Source organism: Ciconia boyciana, chromosome 8 (assembly GCF_034638445.1).
Source record: "Ciconia boyciana chromosome 8, ASM3463844v1, whole genome shotgun sequence".
Lineage (NCBI taxonomy): Eukaryota > Metazoa > Chordata > Aves > Ciconiiformes > Ciconiidae > Ciconia > Ciconia boyciana.
Genome location: NC_132941.1, coordinates 47930345 through 47947940, shown reverse-complemented (window position 1 = coordinate 47947940; position 17596 = coordinate 47930345). Strand labels below are relative to the sequence as shown.

The 17596-nt window shown below is 44.0% G+C and overlaps 1 long non-coding RNA gene across 2 annotated transcripts; it reads left to right on the top strand.

The window, feature by feature from the left end:
- Window positions 1–1379: 1379 nt before the first annotated feature.
- On the top strand, window positions 1380–17283 carry LOC140655873 (uncharacterized). 2 transcript variants are annotated; one of them, XR_012043899.1, is made up of 3 exons: window positions 1380–1501; window positions 3312–3486; window positions 16912–17283. It is a non-coding gene; the product is annotated as an uncharacterized lncRNA (long non-coding RNA). The 2 variants fall into 2 exon arrangements; XR_012043898.1 differs by lacking the exon at window positions 16912–17283 and adding an exon at window positions 4466–4584.
- The last annotated feature ends 313 nt before the right edge of the window (window positions 17284–17596 follow it).

Genomic DNA, 17596 nt, shown 5'->3' with positions numbered 1-17596 from the left:
CCTCCTAATCCCCCTCCATGCCCTCCTTCCAGATTTCTTCCTGGAACAGGGTATTAGTGGCTTGAAAGAGAACAAGGAGTTGTGATGAAGGTAGGGGAACATGCTGTGGTGCTCTCGGGTGAATAAACAGCGCAATTGAAAAGATTTTGATTAAACAGAGATGTTTATCTCTAAGCAGAAGAAAGCATGCGCTTATTCAACTTGCATTTTTATGAAGTGGTTTGTTTTTGTTTATCATCATCGGGGCTCCCTAAAGTTTGGTTACAATTAGTTTTCAGTTCAGAGAAGATGCTCTCATTTGCTCATCAGTTATTCAGGAAATGAAGGTAGCCCCGACATTCACATGCAGAAAGGAGCCTCCACCACAAACCTGCCAGTTACTGTAAGCAGCTCCTTTAATAGCAAACTTCTGCAAAAACACAAGATACATAAGAGGTGCATCAGACCAGGCATAAATACACCTCTATAGCTAATAAAGCAGAAAAGAAGTTGAAATTTTGAAAAGTACTTTTAAAAACCCTGCTAATGCATGTATATACACAGATCCAAGGAAAATTATGCTGGATCTCTCTAAGGTGCCATCTCCTACAGATATGCCCTTTCTCTACCAACAAACCACACATGTCAAGCTCTACCTGCAACAGGAGAGAAGCTGGGTCTGACTAGGGATGTACAATTCACTTACAAGACCTCCTATTTCACTTGTAATTCTTTAATAGTTTCAAGTTGCTAGTCATATGGTTTCAACAGTGGGCAACTTCCCTGCATGAGTTATGGTTTCCAGCTGAAATTTCTACATTTAAGTAGATGGACAGACCCAGTTATTTGAACTTCTAGATCTTGGAACAGTCCATCTCCATTGGAGAAACAGAGAGGGGGATTGTGGTACACTCAGCAAAGAGACCAAAAGGTGAGCAAGCGTAGGCCACTGGTGTGGCAGAGGGCCACTGAAGCATCATCAAGGTGTCCTGCCAAGTCCTTGTAGGTGTAGTCAGTATAGAAACTCATCTGAAATTTTCCAGAAAACAGTTTCCACATGACCGACATCTTCTACAGGACAAAAAAAAGTTCATTATTTCACCTCTCTGTCCCAAGCAGGCAGGTCAAGAACAAACGCTGACACATCAGCATTCCACACAAGACAGAAATTGTCATTTATGGCCACCTCTGCATTTTTCTCCTTTGGGTAAAGGAGTTCATTCCTCTGCACCAGAATCTGTCAGCACACACCAAACAATAATGACGTATCTAAGTGTAGTTACTCAGCACTATGTACCCGAGCACCTTCAGCTGAGCAAGCTATTCATTTAGTAAGCCAAATTTGGAACCTCATTCTGCTTACCCTGAAGAAATGCTCCATCATTCTTCCACTGCTTACACTCTTGTTCTGCCATCCACAGAAAACCTGGTGACTCAGTAGTGCCCACTCTTGGGCAACAGAAAATGGAAGACACTAGAAAGCAGAAGTACAAGAAAAGAAACCTCCTTAAAACCAGGAAAGGTATTTTTTTTTTAAATTTATTTTGAAGTGGGCTGGTCATAGAGGAAAGCTTCTTTCCTCTTCCTCCGTGTTGCTTGAGTGCTCTAAGCGTGCTCTGAGTCCAGACTGTGATTGGGAGGGAGCTCACTCATCTGTAACATCAGTTGTAATGCAGGTTTACTAGACCGAACTCCTTCATTCTGGTTGAGAAATAGTTCCCTCATTTCACTGCTTTCTTTACTCCCTCAAGTTTCTCTCTGCTCTCTCCATGTCACTGTGATGAGAGAACAGTGAGTCCAGTCCCAAGCAGTCACTCTGAATATGTATTTTAACACTGTTGTGGTTAATTAACTTGTCAGATAGCAATCCAGGAGCAGTTGGATATATAGGTCCCTCAGGCATGCTGCATATTTTGTCTTTGCCGTATCACTAATTATAACCATAGTTGTGATTAGAATGCTGAGATTCATGTTTTTACACCTCGCTCTTCCCTTGCCAATCCTAACTTTCATTTCAGCCTCCTCTCTCTGGCTCCAGCGGCAAAGAAAACAGACATCAGTGACGGGGAATGCCTGCCAATGCAGCAGGAGCGAGCCAATGCTGATCCCTTTTCCAGTAACATGTCCTGGCTGAGCATGTCCAGACTAAAAAGTCATTACAGCCAAACTTACACATCCTCAAAAGCAGCTAGTATCACTAAGTACTAAAATAAACAGCACTGTCATCAGAAGCTTCTTGAACAGACAACCTTTAGGTAACGGAGAAACTGGAAGCAGGTTTAAAACTATACTGGAGGGCATTTCTTATGCTTAGCTGCACTAATAATACCTAACCCCTTGAAATGCCTGTCCTTTCAGAGACCTGCTAGGGTCCTTGCAATGAGGGAATTCAGACCAACAGACCTGGGGGAAAAAAAAAAAAGAGACAAAAAAGGATACAAGGCAACATCAAAAAGGACTTATGCAGGACTCAAGTACCTGATCCCAGACTCCCTTTGCTTGGTTGCCTCCTAGCACTGGAGAAAACTCAATTTGACAGACACCTACTTTTTCCGCTTCACAGCACCCAGCCAGGCCCTGAGCTGCACCACTTTATACATCCAGAACCATCTCAGCTCAGACAGAGCAGAGGAGCTCAGCATTCAGCTCTGCTTCAACCTGCTCTACACCCAGAGGCAGGGCTTTAGCTCAGCCAGGTGGCAGGAATCACTCAGTCATGGTGCAGTTGGTTTCCAAGTCTCAGAGATGCAGACAGATACCATGGTGGCTTCTGTCTTCTTGTAGAACAGAGGATGAGGTGGGGTCCTCTTAATTCATTATCAGTCTGATGCTTAGCTGCTTCTGCCTGTGGGCAAGAAAGCTGTGATTCCGAGCAGGATGTCTTTGTCACCAGGTGACAGCTTCATCCTCCATGAGGCAACACTCCCCATCCCACCAGCTGAAGCCCTGACACTGTTCAGGGAAGCACTCACCATGCTTCAGGGCACTCCACTGCAAGCAGGGAGTTCTGGTTACTCTCTCTGCTGCCAGAAATGCTTGCATATATTACTGTTCAAGTGCCAAACACCGCTCATCTTGGGGGCAGGAACCACAGCTCCCCTCTTCCTCATGAGTGCCCGAAGCATTAGCCTACAGACCTGCAGCTTTTCTGTTTCTTTGTATTAATGCTTTCTCTCATTTTAATTAATTTTGGTTTGGTGGCACACATTCAAAAGGAGAGGGGAAGGGTGTTCTTCCAGGATAAGCGGTTGCCTTGAAAATAGAACACGTGGATTTGAATTCTCTCAGGCTGAGAAGGGAACCGAATGTAAATCCCTTGCTTTCTCTGCAAGGGCTGTAACCACCCATTGCTGTGGGAAAGGTGCACATCTGACACACCCAGCAAGCCATACCCAGCTCCTTGACGGAACGGACCTTGGAAGCATCCCCAAGGCAGAGCCAGGACCAGGCTCCTGCTGGAAGGCTTCTCCCTGAAGCTTGAAGCCCGTAGTAGGACATTTCAGTCAGGTAACTACCCAGGCAACTTCTTGCTGAGCGTATAGACCTTGCATGACCCTTTCCTCAGACTTTCTGACTGCTAATCTAAAATGTTAGGGAAAAAAATCAGTGATTTTGTCTAAAAATTGGTAAGGTAATAATGACACTTTCCGGATTGAGACAATATCTACAAGCGCTACACTGACCTTACAGTTCGGGTAAAATGGTCTTATACCTGATTTAGTTACTTTTTTGGCTGAAAAGTGCTTTTCCCCTACAACTTCCTTTCAAGCAATGTTATTATTAGGTCTGGGTTACTTAGAGCTACTCAAACTGCAAAAAGAGCATGATCTTTCTGAAAAAATGCCAACAGATATTCACAAGCTGGGCTTAGATCACATGCTGAGTTTTGTAGGCTACTGTGAAGGTGTCCAATGATGACTGCTTCAGGCATCCATAGCAAAGGCCTAGGGGCTGGTGAGGCTTGACCCTGCCAGTCCTTTAAGCCCTACTGTCTTGTGTGCAAAAGATCAAAAGCAACTGAAATAACAGTTATTGTGTTACATCATGTTGATTCAATACACAAATATACGTATTTTCACTTCAGCTTTTCCTGTGCTTTGAGAAAAGTGCAATTTAAAAAAAAAAAATCTGTGAAATTAAATTGTGTACATCCAAAAGCCAAGCCTGTTATGTTTTGCTGCTTTTCACTTAATTTACACTAACAGGATTTTTAGAAGTTCAACATACCACCGCTGTCCTGTAATAATACTTCACAGTATGATAAGATTCACTGCCTTATTTTTCTTCTTGGCCCAGAGTGAATAATTCAGTGTTGCATGTTTCATAGTCTGAGTCATAAATGTTGAAATTGATTACACAGAGGCATTGGAGTAGTCTCTCATTTTGCTTGCTTAAAGATCCACCGAAATTCGTTGAGACATTTACAATTCCCATGAGACGCCGGCTTCTAACTTGAAGCTTTTTATATTTTCCCACCCACTGTCAGGACAGCAACTCTGAGGATGCAATACATGTGCAGAAATCTCAAGAATGCTGAAAACCCCAGACGTTGTCTAAGAAGTGAATATATGATGAACATTGCTTAAGCTGACTTTCTTCTAGCAGTGACCAGGTATTACCAGTACGCAGGCATATGCTAATTCTCAGTACTGTGTAACCTCAGTGGCAGTCCCTGTTCCTCTGCCTACAAAGAATTTTAGTATTTAATGAAGTTTCTGTTTACTGAAATTACCTCTTTTAACTCTCTAACTCCCCTTTTGGTAGCAGAAGATAGGTAGCAGTTAGATCCTCCCAAGTCTTTCTGCTCCAGGATAAACACACCCACCCCCCCTTAGCTCTGTTCTCCTCTCTCATATGCTCAGCCTCCTCCTCAGCCCCCCATTTTAATGGCTCACCACCGAATTAATCTATTTGTCAATAATTGCACTTGTTTAAAACAAAAAAAAAGTATTGCTGGTCTTCCTACTGGAAGGAAGCCAAAATACACCAGAGTGCAGGATGAAAGACATTAAAGTAGGTTTTTAAAGGTGGGATTTTGCTTCTTGTCTATGGAACCAGTTGTGGTCAACTCAACAAGAGTCATTTGTGCCCCTGTTGAAGTCCATACAAAGCTGGAGTAAATCTATTACAGGAAATGCAGTGAGTCCAGCGCTGTTTGACGTTGTTCTTCGTACAGGTGTAACTGACTTGATCGTCTACACCAAATCCAATGCCAAAGCAGATTAATGTCTGACTTCCCTAAGACACCCCCAGTGCAGGAGCTAGCTAATATATAGCTAGTGTCTAACAGAAAGGGTGCAGCTCAAGGTAATGTGGCTAGAATAAAAAGGGCACTAGCAACACCTACTTCGAATTCTGAATATGTTGCCTGTGGAAAAAAGTCAGTGGAAGACTAGGAATTTCTAAACATGCCAGCCATTTAAATAATTGTGTTACGTTACATACAATAGTGCAGATCTTCATCCATCTGTAAGTACTGTGCAAGGTTTTTATGCAACGCTTAACCATTTTCTCTTCTGCAAGCCAATGAGTACTGAAATGGGGGCTCCGGGGCAGATCAAGGGAGCTGATGGAACAACCTCAGCAGCCCCCTTATTAGACCTCCTGCACGACCAGGCCTGGGCAGGATTTTCTGCACAGCATGTTCCTCTTCCCCAGCCTCACAAGGCAAATTAGAATACATCCAGTTAAGACACAGAGGAAGCTTCAGCTAGAAGGAAATAACCTAATTCATATTTCACTGGGACATGAAGGTGATACATCCATTTTTATTAAAGCAAACACAACAAGGATAACAACGCTCTGCAGTCCAGGGCCAGAACACAACCCTTACTGTAAGTTGAGGGTTTCAATATTATTCTTAGAAGGATCATCTTTTAAAGAGTTGCCAAAACCCTCACTGGCCAGAGCTAATGCCTTCTGACATGTAGGGAGTCATATTTTAAAATGCTTTGTCTTCATAACACCCCATCCCCTAATGAAGGGCCATCCCGCACACGCCCCATGATAGTTTGCTGTGGTGCAGCTTGCTCTGTGCGTGTGTCACATGTTGCAATCCTCCCTTTGTTGGTCCTATTTGCAGCACTGTACTTCAGTACTGCTCTGAGCAACTGGTTTCCTGTAATAACCTTTGGAACTTACATCTTTGAAAAATTATACAGCAAAACCACTCCAGAGATAAGAGTTTTCAGGTGGGCTGGAAAACACTCCTTGCCACAGATGAGACTCAGGAGTTTTTCATTTGCTTGAATGCAGTATGTGTTTTTTCTGGCATCAGCGGGGAACGCAAATAATGTGGTATCAGACGATGACAAATCAAAGTATTTTTAAAAGACTGTGTTCCGCTGTCTCCCAACTGCACAACAGTTTCATGGAGAGGAGCATGGACGTGAGGCAAAGCAGTGCCTACCAAGAGAGAAGAGGAGGGCACAGCACCGGGGCACAGCCGGATCACCTGGTCCCTCCCGGTGCTGCGTATTTGCTCTGCCAAGCCCCAGATATACAGAGGGCTTGCTTTGCTTGCTACGTGTTTCTTCAAAAGAGGAGTATTACTGATGTTAGAGATGTCTATACCACACAGTAAGGTGGGGAGGGATTTGCAGTGAAAATGAGTAACACTTGTAAACCTTTTGTACTTCCCAGCCCAAGGCCCCAAAGCATTTCCCAGCTGTATGTGTAGCCTGAGGGGCTCCCCACGATGTGGCCGTCCTGAGCACAGTGGTCCCCGCAGCGCTCCCAGGGCGGCTGCTCGACCCCACAGCATCTTACTGCGAACCCCGCTCTGGTGCTGAGCTGGTTTGGTTTTAGCTCTGTCAGGGAAGGGTTCCGTTGCATCAGTGCAGAGCTATTCTGTTCCACAGGCAGCCTCCCAGTCCAATGCGTGAGTTTTAAAAGCTTACTTGGTAAATATCAGATTTTGTATTGTTTCATCTACCATTTCCCACCCCAGTCCCGGGGCTAAGGACAAAAGCAATGATGTAACTTTGCATTTCGGATCAGATTGCTGCCGTTCTTCTCTCCCCTTCCACCTCTCCCCTCTCCCAAGGTTTCTAAATAACAAACATTACCACTTCCCTAGCACTCACTCCAAGCCCACATTGACACAAAGCCAGACGAGGCTGTGGCATCTCTTCAGGAAGACAAAATAAAATGAGACCCAAGACACCCAGGAACTGGTAGAAGGTAGAAACTATTTCAGTCTGCTCCTGGGTTTAAAGAGCCAGCTGCCAGGACAAAAGACTATGAAAATGTCCTCTACAAAGACTCACAGTAAATGAGAAAGGTCAGTGGTGACAAAGCTGCTAAAGAGACAGTAACTGTAGCTAATTAGATGGGCTCCTGCCTAGCTGTCTGAAACTCAAGGATTTGTCTGCGAGATATTTTATTTTAATTTTCTGAGGCCTCACTAGGCTTGTGTATTATGCCGATGCACTTCATGCAACACAAAGATGTTTCCTTTCCCTTTCTTTTATTATTCATACCTTAAACGCATCATTGTGTTCTCTGTTAGGTCTTTTTTCTAGAAAAAGTAGGTGAAGGTAGGTGAAGGATAGATCTGCAAAATCTTACATACCCAGCATAAGTAAGTGGACGCTTGTGAACTTAAAAATATTTTGCAGGTGGACAATCAGTGCAAATTTTTTCATTAGGAAAAAGTTTTAGCATTATGAAATGGCCAGTTCTGACATTTTCCTAATTGATTTTTCAGTTCAAAATTAAACAAAATTCCTGTTAGGGTCATTTTAGCTTGGCATGTCCAAGTCAGCATCTCTCCCTCTTTCTTAGCACGTCTCTGTTCTTTCCATGCTGGAGATAAGCTGGGGGATTTGCATGCTATTTTCTCTCTGACTCATTTTCCAAATATGGCCATTTAACAAATATTATTTCTGCAGGCAGCCATCCCCTTCAGATCCTTCATAAAGGAAATTACTCAATCAATAAAGTTAATTTTCACTCCCCCCTGAAGCAGCCACCCACCCCAGCAGATGTTCAGAAACAGGCTAAAACAAAGCTGGAAACCTACGCAGATCCAAACATCTCTTGCCAATGTCCTCCTGCAGCTAAGGTTGAAATTAATACTTTATCTATAGTAGGAAGCAATGCAGAGAGCAAGTCCATGTTCTGCTGCTTTAATTAGCTAACTGAAAGATTAATAAACAGCAGTGATGAGCTCTGGTCCATTCTCACCATGTTTACAGTCAATCCACTTCTACTATAAATATTGTTTTCATGTTGAAATGGCTTCAGAAAAATCCTGCAGCTGCATTGCTTCAGGTTAGGTAGGGATGCCACTGGGGAGACCCTCAAAACTTCTTGAGTAGGGTCTGGTTTTGCAAACCTGCAACCTGTGGCAAGTAATGCACAACAGCATTAATCACAGTAACAACAATCTTTTTATATCTCTTCTGTTTGCAATGAGAAAAAATGAGGTTCAATATCGCATATACTAAAAAAAAAGATCTTGGGATCTAATGTGCTTTACGTGAACATGGTGTTCATGGAGCAAGTCCAGACTTAAACTGAGAAAGCTTAGAATTAGGTTCTCCTCCAAAAGGGTCTTACCTTGTCCAAATTCTTGCCACATGCGATCTCCCTGATCCTAACGTGTTGACAAAGGCAGCAGAGAAGTTGGCCCCAGTTTGAATTTCCTTGGGAATCACACTCGGGTAGAAGGTGCACTGGCACCCTTAAGCAGGATTTAACGAGTGTGTTAGCTGGCCTTAGATAAAGTTTGGAAGAAGACAGAAAAATGAAGGTTTAAATTTAATGTTTAAGAAAAAAAGAAAAATTACAGTTGTTCTCAGGCATAATATCAAGAAAGGTTGTTAGCGACTGAAGCAGGTCTCCACAGAGCCAGGAGGCACAGGGGAAAAAAAGAAGAAAAAGCACTCAGTTATGGAGAAGGGGATTTCATGGGCAAAACAAACATCATGAAATGACTCAGAAATGCAATACCAATGTAGAGCATAAGGTAAGAGAGGTGTGAAGGAACTGGGACCATTGATTGTAAGCCTATTATATGAAGCTAAAACCAAGGGAAAAACACCGTGAATAGCGATAGCAGGAAAGAGAATGAAAGGAGAAACTGATTTATCTACCTACTATCTATTTACCAGGATAAAAAGAAAATAATGCGTTCTTAACCAAGTGTGGCTAACTAGGGCCCTTGAATAGGTCTGTTCACATGCCTAAAATAACTCTCCTGTCTCTGCAGCCTTGGGGGTCCCACCACCCTAGGCACTGCAGGGCACTATTTATGTTACAGGTGTTGCCATTTAAGAGATAAAATTAGCCCATCGCCCACGGGTTTACCCCCTGGGATTTTTCTGAGCTGAAAGGCAGAGGGGGGCAAATCAACTAACTCGCCCTGTGAGTCAGGGCAGAGGCTGGGTGGGAGATGCTGCAGCTTCCCGGGAAACCCCCGGAGGGTTCGTGCCACCTCACACGGGTGGGATGGGAATTTTCCAGAGTAGGGGTGACCTGGGAAGGTGTCCCATGCTTTGGTGTTGTGCTGATAAGGGAGGAGCGGCTGAGGACTAAGACAGCTTTGCATTCAGACCTTAGCAACTGCACATACCTGTGACTGCTGGTTTAGCAGCAATTTCCATGCTGCTGACATAACCAGCACCAGGAGAGCTGGTTGCAAAGAAATTAACCACTGTAATTTCAAGCAGAGCTGTTGCTATTAAAAAGACAAAAGTTTTAATGATGAACAGAGGAAAATCTTCTGTAAGATCTGATGAGTCAGCACCTGATTTGGTAGGAGATCCAACCTGAAAGGATGGAAACTAGTAACACAATGCAGCTGGCTTCTCAGATGGGACTTCTCGTGCAGAGAGCACACAGAATAGTCACTGTTGCTGGTAAAATTAATGGCAAAAGCTCACGGCTTCACAAGCCCATTGGCTGCTTGAACTGAATTGATAACAAAAGATGGGGAGCAAAATCCTTCCGCAATTTAAACAAATACCTGTGACATGTATCATATATAATGAGCTTAAAACATGGAAGTCCAGCACATTCCTACCAAGAGCTCCTGACTATGATTAACTGCTTTGCTCTCTTTGTTGTGCTTATTGCAGGGCAGCAGAGTATCAGATCAATTTACCTTAGTTCTTCTACATAACTACCTAGCATAAATGCTATCAGAAGAGTCCAGCTGCCTCACCTGTTGAAAATAATGGATCCTGGAGATTAAGGATGTGTTTAGAAATCTTTACCACATGAGAGAGCTAGAGCTGCAAAGTGGTGTTTGGAGTCTCAGCCTGCCTGGGTATGGAGTCACTCCATTCAGCCAACACCAAGCTCCTAAAGGTCAGGCCTGATGACACACTACACGCAGATGGAGTTTCCAAACCTTAAGATAACTCTCTCCACCTCCTCCCCAGCTATCACAGCTGACCTACAGCAGCTGTCTCCTGCATTTAAGCTTAGTTTTTGCCTAACCACTGTAAAGGTATTATTTACAGTTCAAAATCCTGACTTGGACACATCTGAACCCAGGGAGCAGCTGCTCTGGACTGATCATTAACAGCAGTAAATTCTATGCTAACAGTTCAGGGCTCAACTATTGTCTTTGTACAGGAAAAAGGCCAGCTATTAATGGACATGGAGAACATCTGTAAAACCAGCTCTTTTTTTTTTTTTTTTAAATGCTGCATTCCTTGGCTTCTACTTTGATGTACAATCCAGTGAGTTATTTTTCAAATCTTCTGTAGTTTTTTCTATTTAATAAGACAATTTCAAATCACAGAACCCTCTTCCTTTGCTGCTGTCATATTTGCAGTGTCTCCATGCCACTGAAGGTGTCTCAGTGCTAAGGAGGAGCTTTGCTTTCTGGCCTTCCACTATTGGGCTTTACCATTAAATTTAGGAAAAAAATAATGCCTGGGGCTTTTGGGAAATTATCAAAAAGCAATTTTTCTTTGAATGCAAAGCACAAACTCTCCATATGCATTCCACCCTTGACAAAAGCACTGGGTGTGGGTGAAAGCTAAACAAGCCTTGATCCATCTGATTCTGGAGAGCCACAGAGGAACTTTTCCTCCCATTCCTTGGGATGGACGCCTCTGTTTTCTCCGTGTCCCACTCTCGAACCTGGGCTTTGCATACATCCACAGAATCACACAGAATCGTATAGGTTGGAAAAGACCTTTAAGATCATTAAGTCCAACTGTAAACCTAACACTGCCAAGACCACCACTACACCATGTCCATAAGCACCTCATCCAAACGTCTATTAAATACCTCCAGGGATGGTGACTCAACCACTTCCCTGGGCAGCCTGTTCCAATGCTTGATAACCCTTTCAGTGAAGTAAAATTTCCTAATATCCAGTCTAAACCTCCCTTGGCGCAACTTGAGGCCATTTCCTCTCATCCTATCGCTTGTTACCTGGGAGAAGAGACCAACCCCAACCTCTCTACACCCTCCTTTCAGGTAGTTGCAGAGCAATAAGGTCTCCCCTCAGCCTCCTTTTCTCCAGGCTAAACAACCCCAGGTCCCTCAGCCGCTCCTCATAAGACTTCTGCTCTAGACCCTTCACCAGCTTCGTTGCCCTTCTCTGGACACGCTCCAGCACCTCAATGTCTCTCTTGTAGTGAGGGGCCCAAAACTGAACACAGTATTCAAGGTGCGGCCTCACCAGTGCCGAGTACAGGGGGACAATCACTTCCCTGGTCCTGCTGGCCACACTATTTCTGATACAAGCCAGGAAGCTGTTGGCTTTCTTGGCCACCTGGGCACACTGCTGGCTCATATTCAGCTGGCTGTCAACCAACATCCCCAGGTCCTTTTCTGCTGGGCAGCTTTCCAGCCACTCTTCCCCAAGCCTGTAGCGTTGCATGGGGTTGCTGTGGCCTAAGTGCAGGACCTTGCACTTGGCCTTGTTAAACCTCATAGAATTGGCCCCAGCCCATCGATCCAGCCTGTCCAGATCCCTCTGTAGAGCCTGCCTACCCTCAAGCAGATCAACACTCCCACCCAACTTGGTGTCATCTGCAAACTTACTGAGGGTGCACTCAATCCCTTCATCCAGATCACTGATAAAGATATTAAACAGAACCGGCCCCAACACAGAGCCCTGGGGAACACCACTTGTGACTGGCCGCCAACTGGATTTAACTCCATTCACCACCACTCTTTGGGCCTGGTCATCCAGCCAGTTCTTTACCCAGTGAAGAGTACACCCATCCAAGCCATGAGCAGCCAGTTTCTCCAGGAGAATGCTGTGGGAAACAGTGTCGAAGGCTTTACTGAAGTCTAGATAGACAACATCCACAGCCTTTCCCTCATCCACTAGGTGGGTCACCTTATCGTAGAAGGAGATCAGGTTGGTCAAGCAGGACCTGCCTTTCCTAAACCCATGCTGGCTGGGCTTGATCCCTTGGTTATCCACTACGTGTCGTGTGATGGCACTCTGGATGATCTGCTCCATCAGCTTCCCCAGTACCGAGCTCAGGCTGACGGGCCTGTAGTTCCCCAGATCCTCCTTCTGGCCCTTCTTGAAGATGGGTGTCACATTCGCTAATCTCCAGTCAACTGGGACCTCCCCAGTTAGCCAGGACTGCTGGTAAACGATGGAAAGGGGCTTGGTGAGCACTTCTGCCAGTTCCTTCAGTACTCTCCGGTGGATCTCATCAGGCCCCATAGACGTGTGAGTGTCTAAGTGGTGTAGCAGGTCACTAACCATTTCCCCCTGGATTATGGGGGCTCCATTCTTGTCCCCCTCCCTATCTTCCGACTCGAGGGGCTGGGTACCCAGAGAACAATTGGCCCTACTATTAAAGACTGAGGCAAAGAATGCATTAAGTACCTCAGCCTTTTCACTGTGTTCCCTCCCCCGTCTACTAGAGGCTGGAGATTCTCCTTAGCTCTCCTTTTGTTGCTAATGTATTTGAAGAAGTATTTTTTGTTGTCTTTTATGGCAGTAGCCAGATTGAGCTCTAGCTCAGCTTTGGCCCTCCTAATTTTCTCCCTGCACAGCCTCGCTACACCTTTGTAGTCCTCCTGAGTTGCCTGCCCCTTCTTCCAGAGTTCATAGACTCTCCTCTTTTTCCTGAGTTCCAACCAAAGCTCTCTATTCAGCCAGGCCGGTCTTCTTCCCCGCCGGCTCATCTTTTGACACCTGGGGACAGCCTGCTCTTGTGCCTTGAGGACTTCCTCCTTAAAGAATGTCCAGCCTTCCTGGACTCCTTTGCCCTTTAGGGCTGCCTCCCAGGGGACTCTGTTGACCGGTCTCCTAAACAGGCCAAAGTCTGCCCTCTGGAAGTCCAAGGTGGCAGTTCTGCTGACCCCCCTTGCCGCTTCTCCAAGTATCAAAACCTCTATCATTTCATGATCACTCTGCCCAAGATGGCCTCCAGCCATCACATCGCTCACAAGTCCTTCTCTGTTCGTGAACAAGAAGTCCAGCAGGGCACCTTCCCTAGTTGGCTCACTCACCAGCTGTGTCAGGAAGTTATCTGCCACGCACTCCAGGAACCTCCTAGACTGTTTCCTCTCTGCTGCATTGTATTTCCAGCAGACATCCAGTAGGTTGAAGTCCCCCACAAGAACAAGGGCTAGTGATCGTGAGGCTTCTCCCAGCTGCTTATAGACTAGTTTGTCTGCCTCATCATCCTGGTTGGGTGGTCTGTAACAGACTCCCACCACAATATCTGCCTTGTTGGCCTTCTCCCTGATTCTTACCCATAGACACTCCACCCTATCGTCACCATCATTAAGCTCTAAACTATCCAGACACTCCCTAACATACAGGGCTACCCCACCGCCTCTCCTGCCTTGCCTATCCCTCCTGAAGAGTTTATAGCTGTCCATCGCCGCACTCCAGTTGTGCGAGTCATCCCACCATGTTTCTGTGATGGCAACCATATCATAGTTTTCCTGATGTACAGTGGCTTCCAGGTCCTCCTGTTTATTGCCCGTGCTGCGTGCATTGGTGTAGAGGCACTTCAGCTGGGCTGTCGTCCATGTTTCCTTCACAGAGGAACATCCACATTGCTCTGCTGATAGCAATCAGCTGTGTGCTGTGTTGCTGCTCCCCATTCTTACTCGGAATCACTTTGGCATCTGGGTGTTGCTGGCTTGCTCACATATTCATGGAAGTCAGGGAAAATCTTGCCACCTCTCTTTGTGAATTTTGTAGAAGCACAACTGGAGCATCTAAAGTGCTGCTTGGAAGGTATCTATGAGACTTTGAGCATTCTTAATGCAACCTTCATGGGTCACCACTCACCAAAGCTGGATTTCTCCTCCTTTTCTAAATATTACTGATGCATGAAGAGATACAGATTCAGTTCAGCTTCAGCTCCTCAAATTAGAAATGTATATGTGCCTTGTGGTCTGTTGCATTAGAGGTGCTTGTTCCTGTAGGCTTTTAGAGATGTGTACAATTGATCCTGTACTGAAGTGGAAGAAATCACATTTGACTCACAGAGTAAATGGAAACAATCATCAGCCTCTGTGTGGACTACATTTAGGTAAGTTCTCTTAGCAGCAGGCTACAACTCACTAAGCTTTTGCTCTTGGGACATGGTATCTTTTCTTAGAAGCTATTAATAGTATGAAGCACTATCTAGTGCTTACTTTCTCACAGAACTGTTTTATTTATATTCACAACTGTGCACGCCTTACCACATTATTTTCCACCACTACCACTCCCAAATAAATATTCTTATTCCAGTGGTCGCTTGTGGGCAAATAAAAGCAGACCAGACAATATAGCTGCTTCACAACAGGTGGCTTTCCTTTCCCAAGACCTACGCTCCCAAAGTATTTAGCAACAAGAAACGTGTTAATCCAGAGAGTGGGTCTTGCACTGGGTTTCACAGCCTCAGTCTCAGGCTGATGGCCGCACCAAGAAGCCTCCTATCTTCTGCCATAGCTAGGACACCTTTTTTTCTGTCTGTAATTCTATGGTAAGGCGCTAGGATGCCTTTCTACTTTTTCTAAGGTCAAATTCTTTAGTAACTCAATGCTAACAGTAACTGGAACTAAGTCTAAGCTTCCTAGTAGTAAAATGTGAGGACATTTAAGAAACATAGTTGGAGCTGCTGGTCACCTATTTTAACCTGAGGCATGGCTTGGCAGCAGTTAAGAAGATGGGTGATATTAAAAATGTATTTACTGGTGAAAGGTACTACTACTTTGAAATGGTTTTTTATATATACTCCATGGGCAAACATACTGTATACAATGAAGCATGGTGTAAAGGTAGCCTGGCTAGCAATGACCTGAGCTGGTACCTCAGCTCAAAACCCTCAGCCACTGCCTACCTGCAGCCAGTTTCCACACTCATTACAGAGAGCTGCTAATAGCTTGAACAGTGCTGTACCAACGCAGCCACGGTACTTGCACTCAAGTGGTTGCCTCATTGCTGCTTTGCGGGGTGGCTGCCTGGTATTCCCTTCTGTTGGCATGCTGAGCAATTTCCTCTGCATGGTGCTATCTGCGATGCTACGCCTTTGAAAATTCTTGGCCCCACCTGCTGTTGTTCAATTGAGAGAGCTGAGAACTATGAGAGCTGAAGACTGAATTTCTTACAGGCTATTCAACTTTGGCTTTAGCCAGTCTCCTCCTGTGATGAGCAGTAGATGTCATCAGAATAAAGAAAATTAGTACACAGCCCTCTCCCTTGGAAAGACAACCAGTCTCTCCTACCACATCCGTCCCCTTCTCAAAATCCAGCAGATACTACGAGGAACTTAAAAGAATTTAGCTTCTCTTCAGCTTCTTTAAGCAGTGATTATTGTAGTTTCCCCATGTTGGGAAATGAGCCTATATTAAGGCTCACAGTGATAAAGCATCTTACTCCGTTTCCTGATGAAAGAATTTTTTTGCTCCTGAGAATTTGTTTACCATAGCATAGGTCTTGGCCAGGAGCTGCAGGCAGAAATGAGTGTTTCGAGGCTGAATGCAGGTGGCAAGCAGCTCACCAGGTGCAATCACTGAAAGGGTTTTTCTGTGCACTTTTCTCCAAAGTCAGGGGACAGACCTGAATAGATTTAGGTGCGAATTCTCATTCACATTACTGTTACCTTGAAAACTTATCTTGCAATTGCAGTTGAATTACTTTCTTGTGCTAAGTTGCTCTATTCTACTTTCACCTATGGCCAAGCTACCATGGCAAAGTCACTCCTGCATGTGTATGTTTTAAATACATAAGCTACAAAGCACTTTGGATTCCTTCGACACAGTAGGCATCTATTTTCCAGGTGACTTTCTTGTTTTAGATACAATCTGTAAAACAAATGGAGAACATGCTACCAGTAGGCCAATTCATATTTCCACAACAGCATCACTAAAAGCTGACGTACATGGGTTGCATGTTCACATGTGAATATTCTTTAAGCACATGCCTTTTTATAGGATCAAGCCTCTACATAACATGTCTTTGGTTTCGTGCTGTTATCATGCTGCAACATAATTCCTTGTGGTTTTCCTAGCAAGTATAGAAAATTAAATTATAGCAGCCTTTGGTTGAAAACAAGAACAGTGCAGATTTTATCTTTTATAGTATAACTTCTCTAAATAAGCTATAGCATTATTTATTTATTCTTGTATTAACACAAATTTCCACTAGCCTGTCACAATGACCAAACATTTTTGATTTTATATGTCTGTGAATAAATAAAAAAAGGTCAAATTAGATGGGTAATGCTCTGAACACACACATTCATCCTCTCAAAGTATTAGCCAGAGAGCTCTTCAAAATAGCAATTATTCAAAAATTGAAAAACAAGTTACGTATTGCTTACCTCAAGCAGATTAGCAATGTTCTTTCCTTTGTTTATAAGTACTCTGGAAGCACCTTTTCACTCTAAGAAGAAAGATTCTGGCAATCAGCAGAACACGAAAAGAGGGGTAGGTTGACTGCTGCAAGTTACGGAACTATTTACCAGTACAGATTCATGCCTTTTTTTCTTGTTCCAGGGATTTTCATTACCAGAGAACAACAATCTGAGCTGAACATTTGCAAAAAGAGAAAGGATCTAGAAGTCGTCCATGAAATTGCTGTTTAACATTATAATACAATCAACACTGGAGATGAAGAAAGAATACATATAGAAGTACAGGTGCTATTCTGGATGCTGCTTGCTTCCAAGGGGTACCCATTGGGAGTACATCCCTTTCTCTTTTCTTTTTAATGAATTCAAATACATTCCAGAACTTAGAGAAGATGAATGCTGTCCAGATAGCCAATTCTGGATGCTGTACCATAGAAAATCTATGGAACTTTTTAATATATGCAGTATAAAACCTAAGACATAGTCTATACACCATGCTATATAATAGGTTTTACAGTGAATAGTAGGAAAATCCATTATTTTCAGCTATGCTAGTACTTCTTAGATGTACACTAGAACAAGTGCCATTTTTTGCAATGATAAAATTCTTTTATGTCAAGGCTGGTGACAGTCACATTGTTCACATGAACCAGATTCAAGTTACTGTGTTGAATTTTGAGTCTTGTGGAATTAGGCAAGTAGCCCCTTATATCAAAAGTGAATAATTTATTTCTTAACATGAGTCACGCATTATCTGTCTCAGAAGAGACCATTAGCTCTGCTGTTCAAAGCCATTTTTCTGCTGGGAGTTCTTCATGAGTAATAAGGTG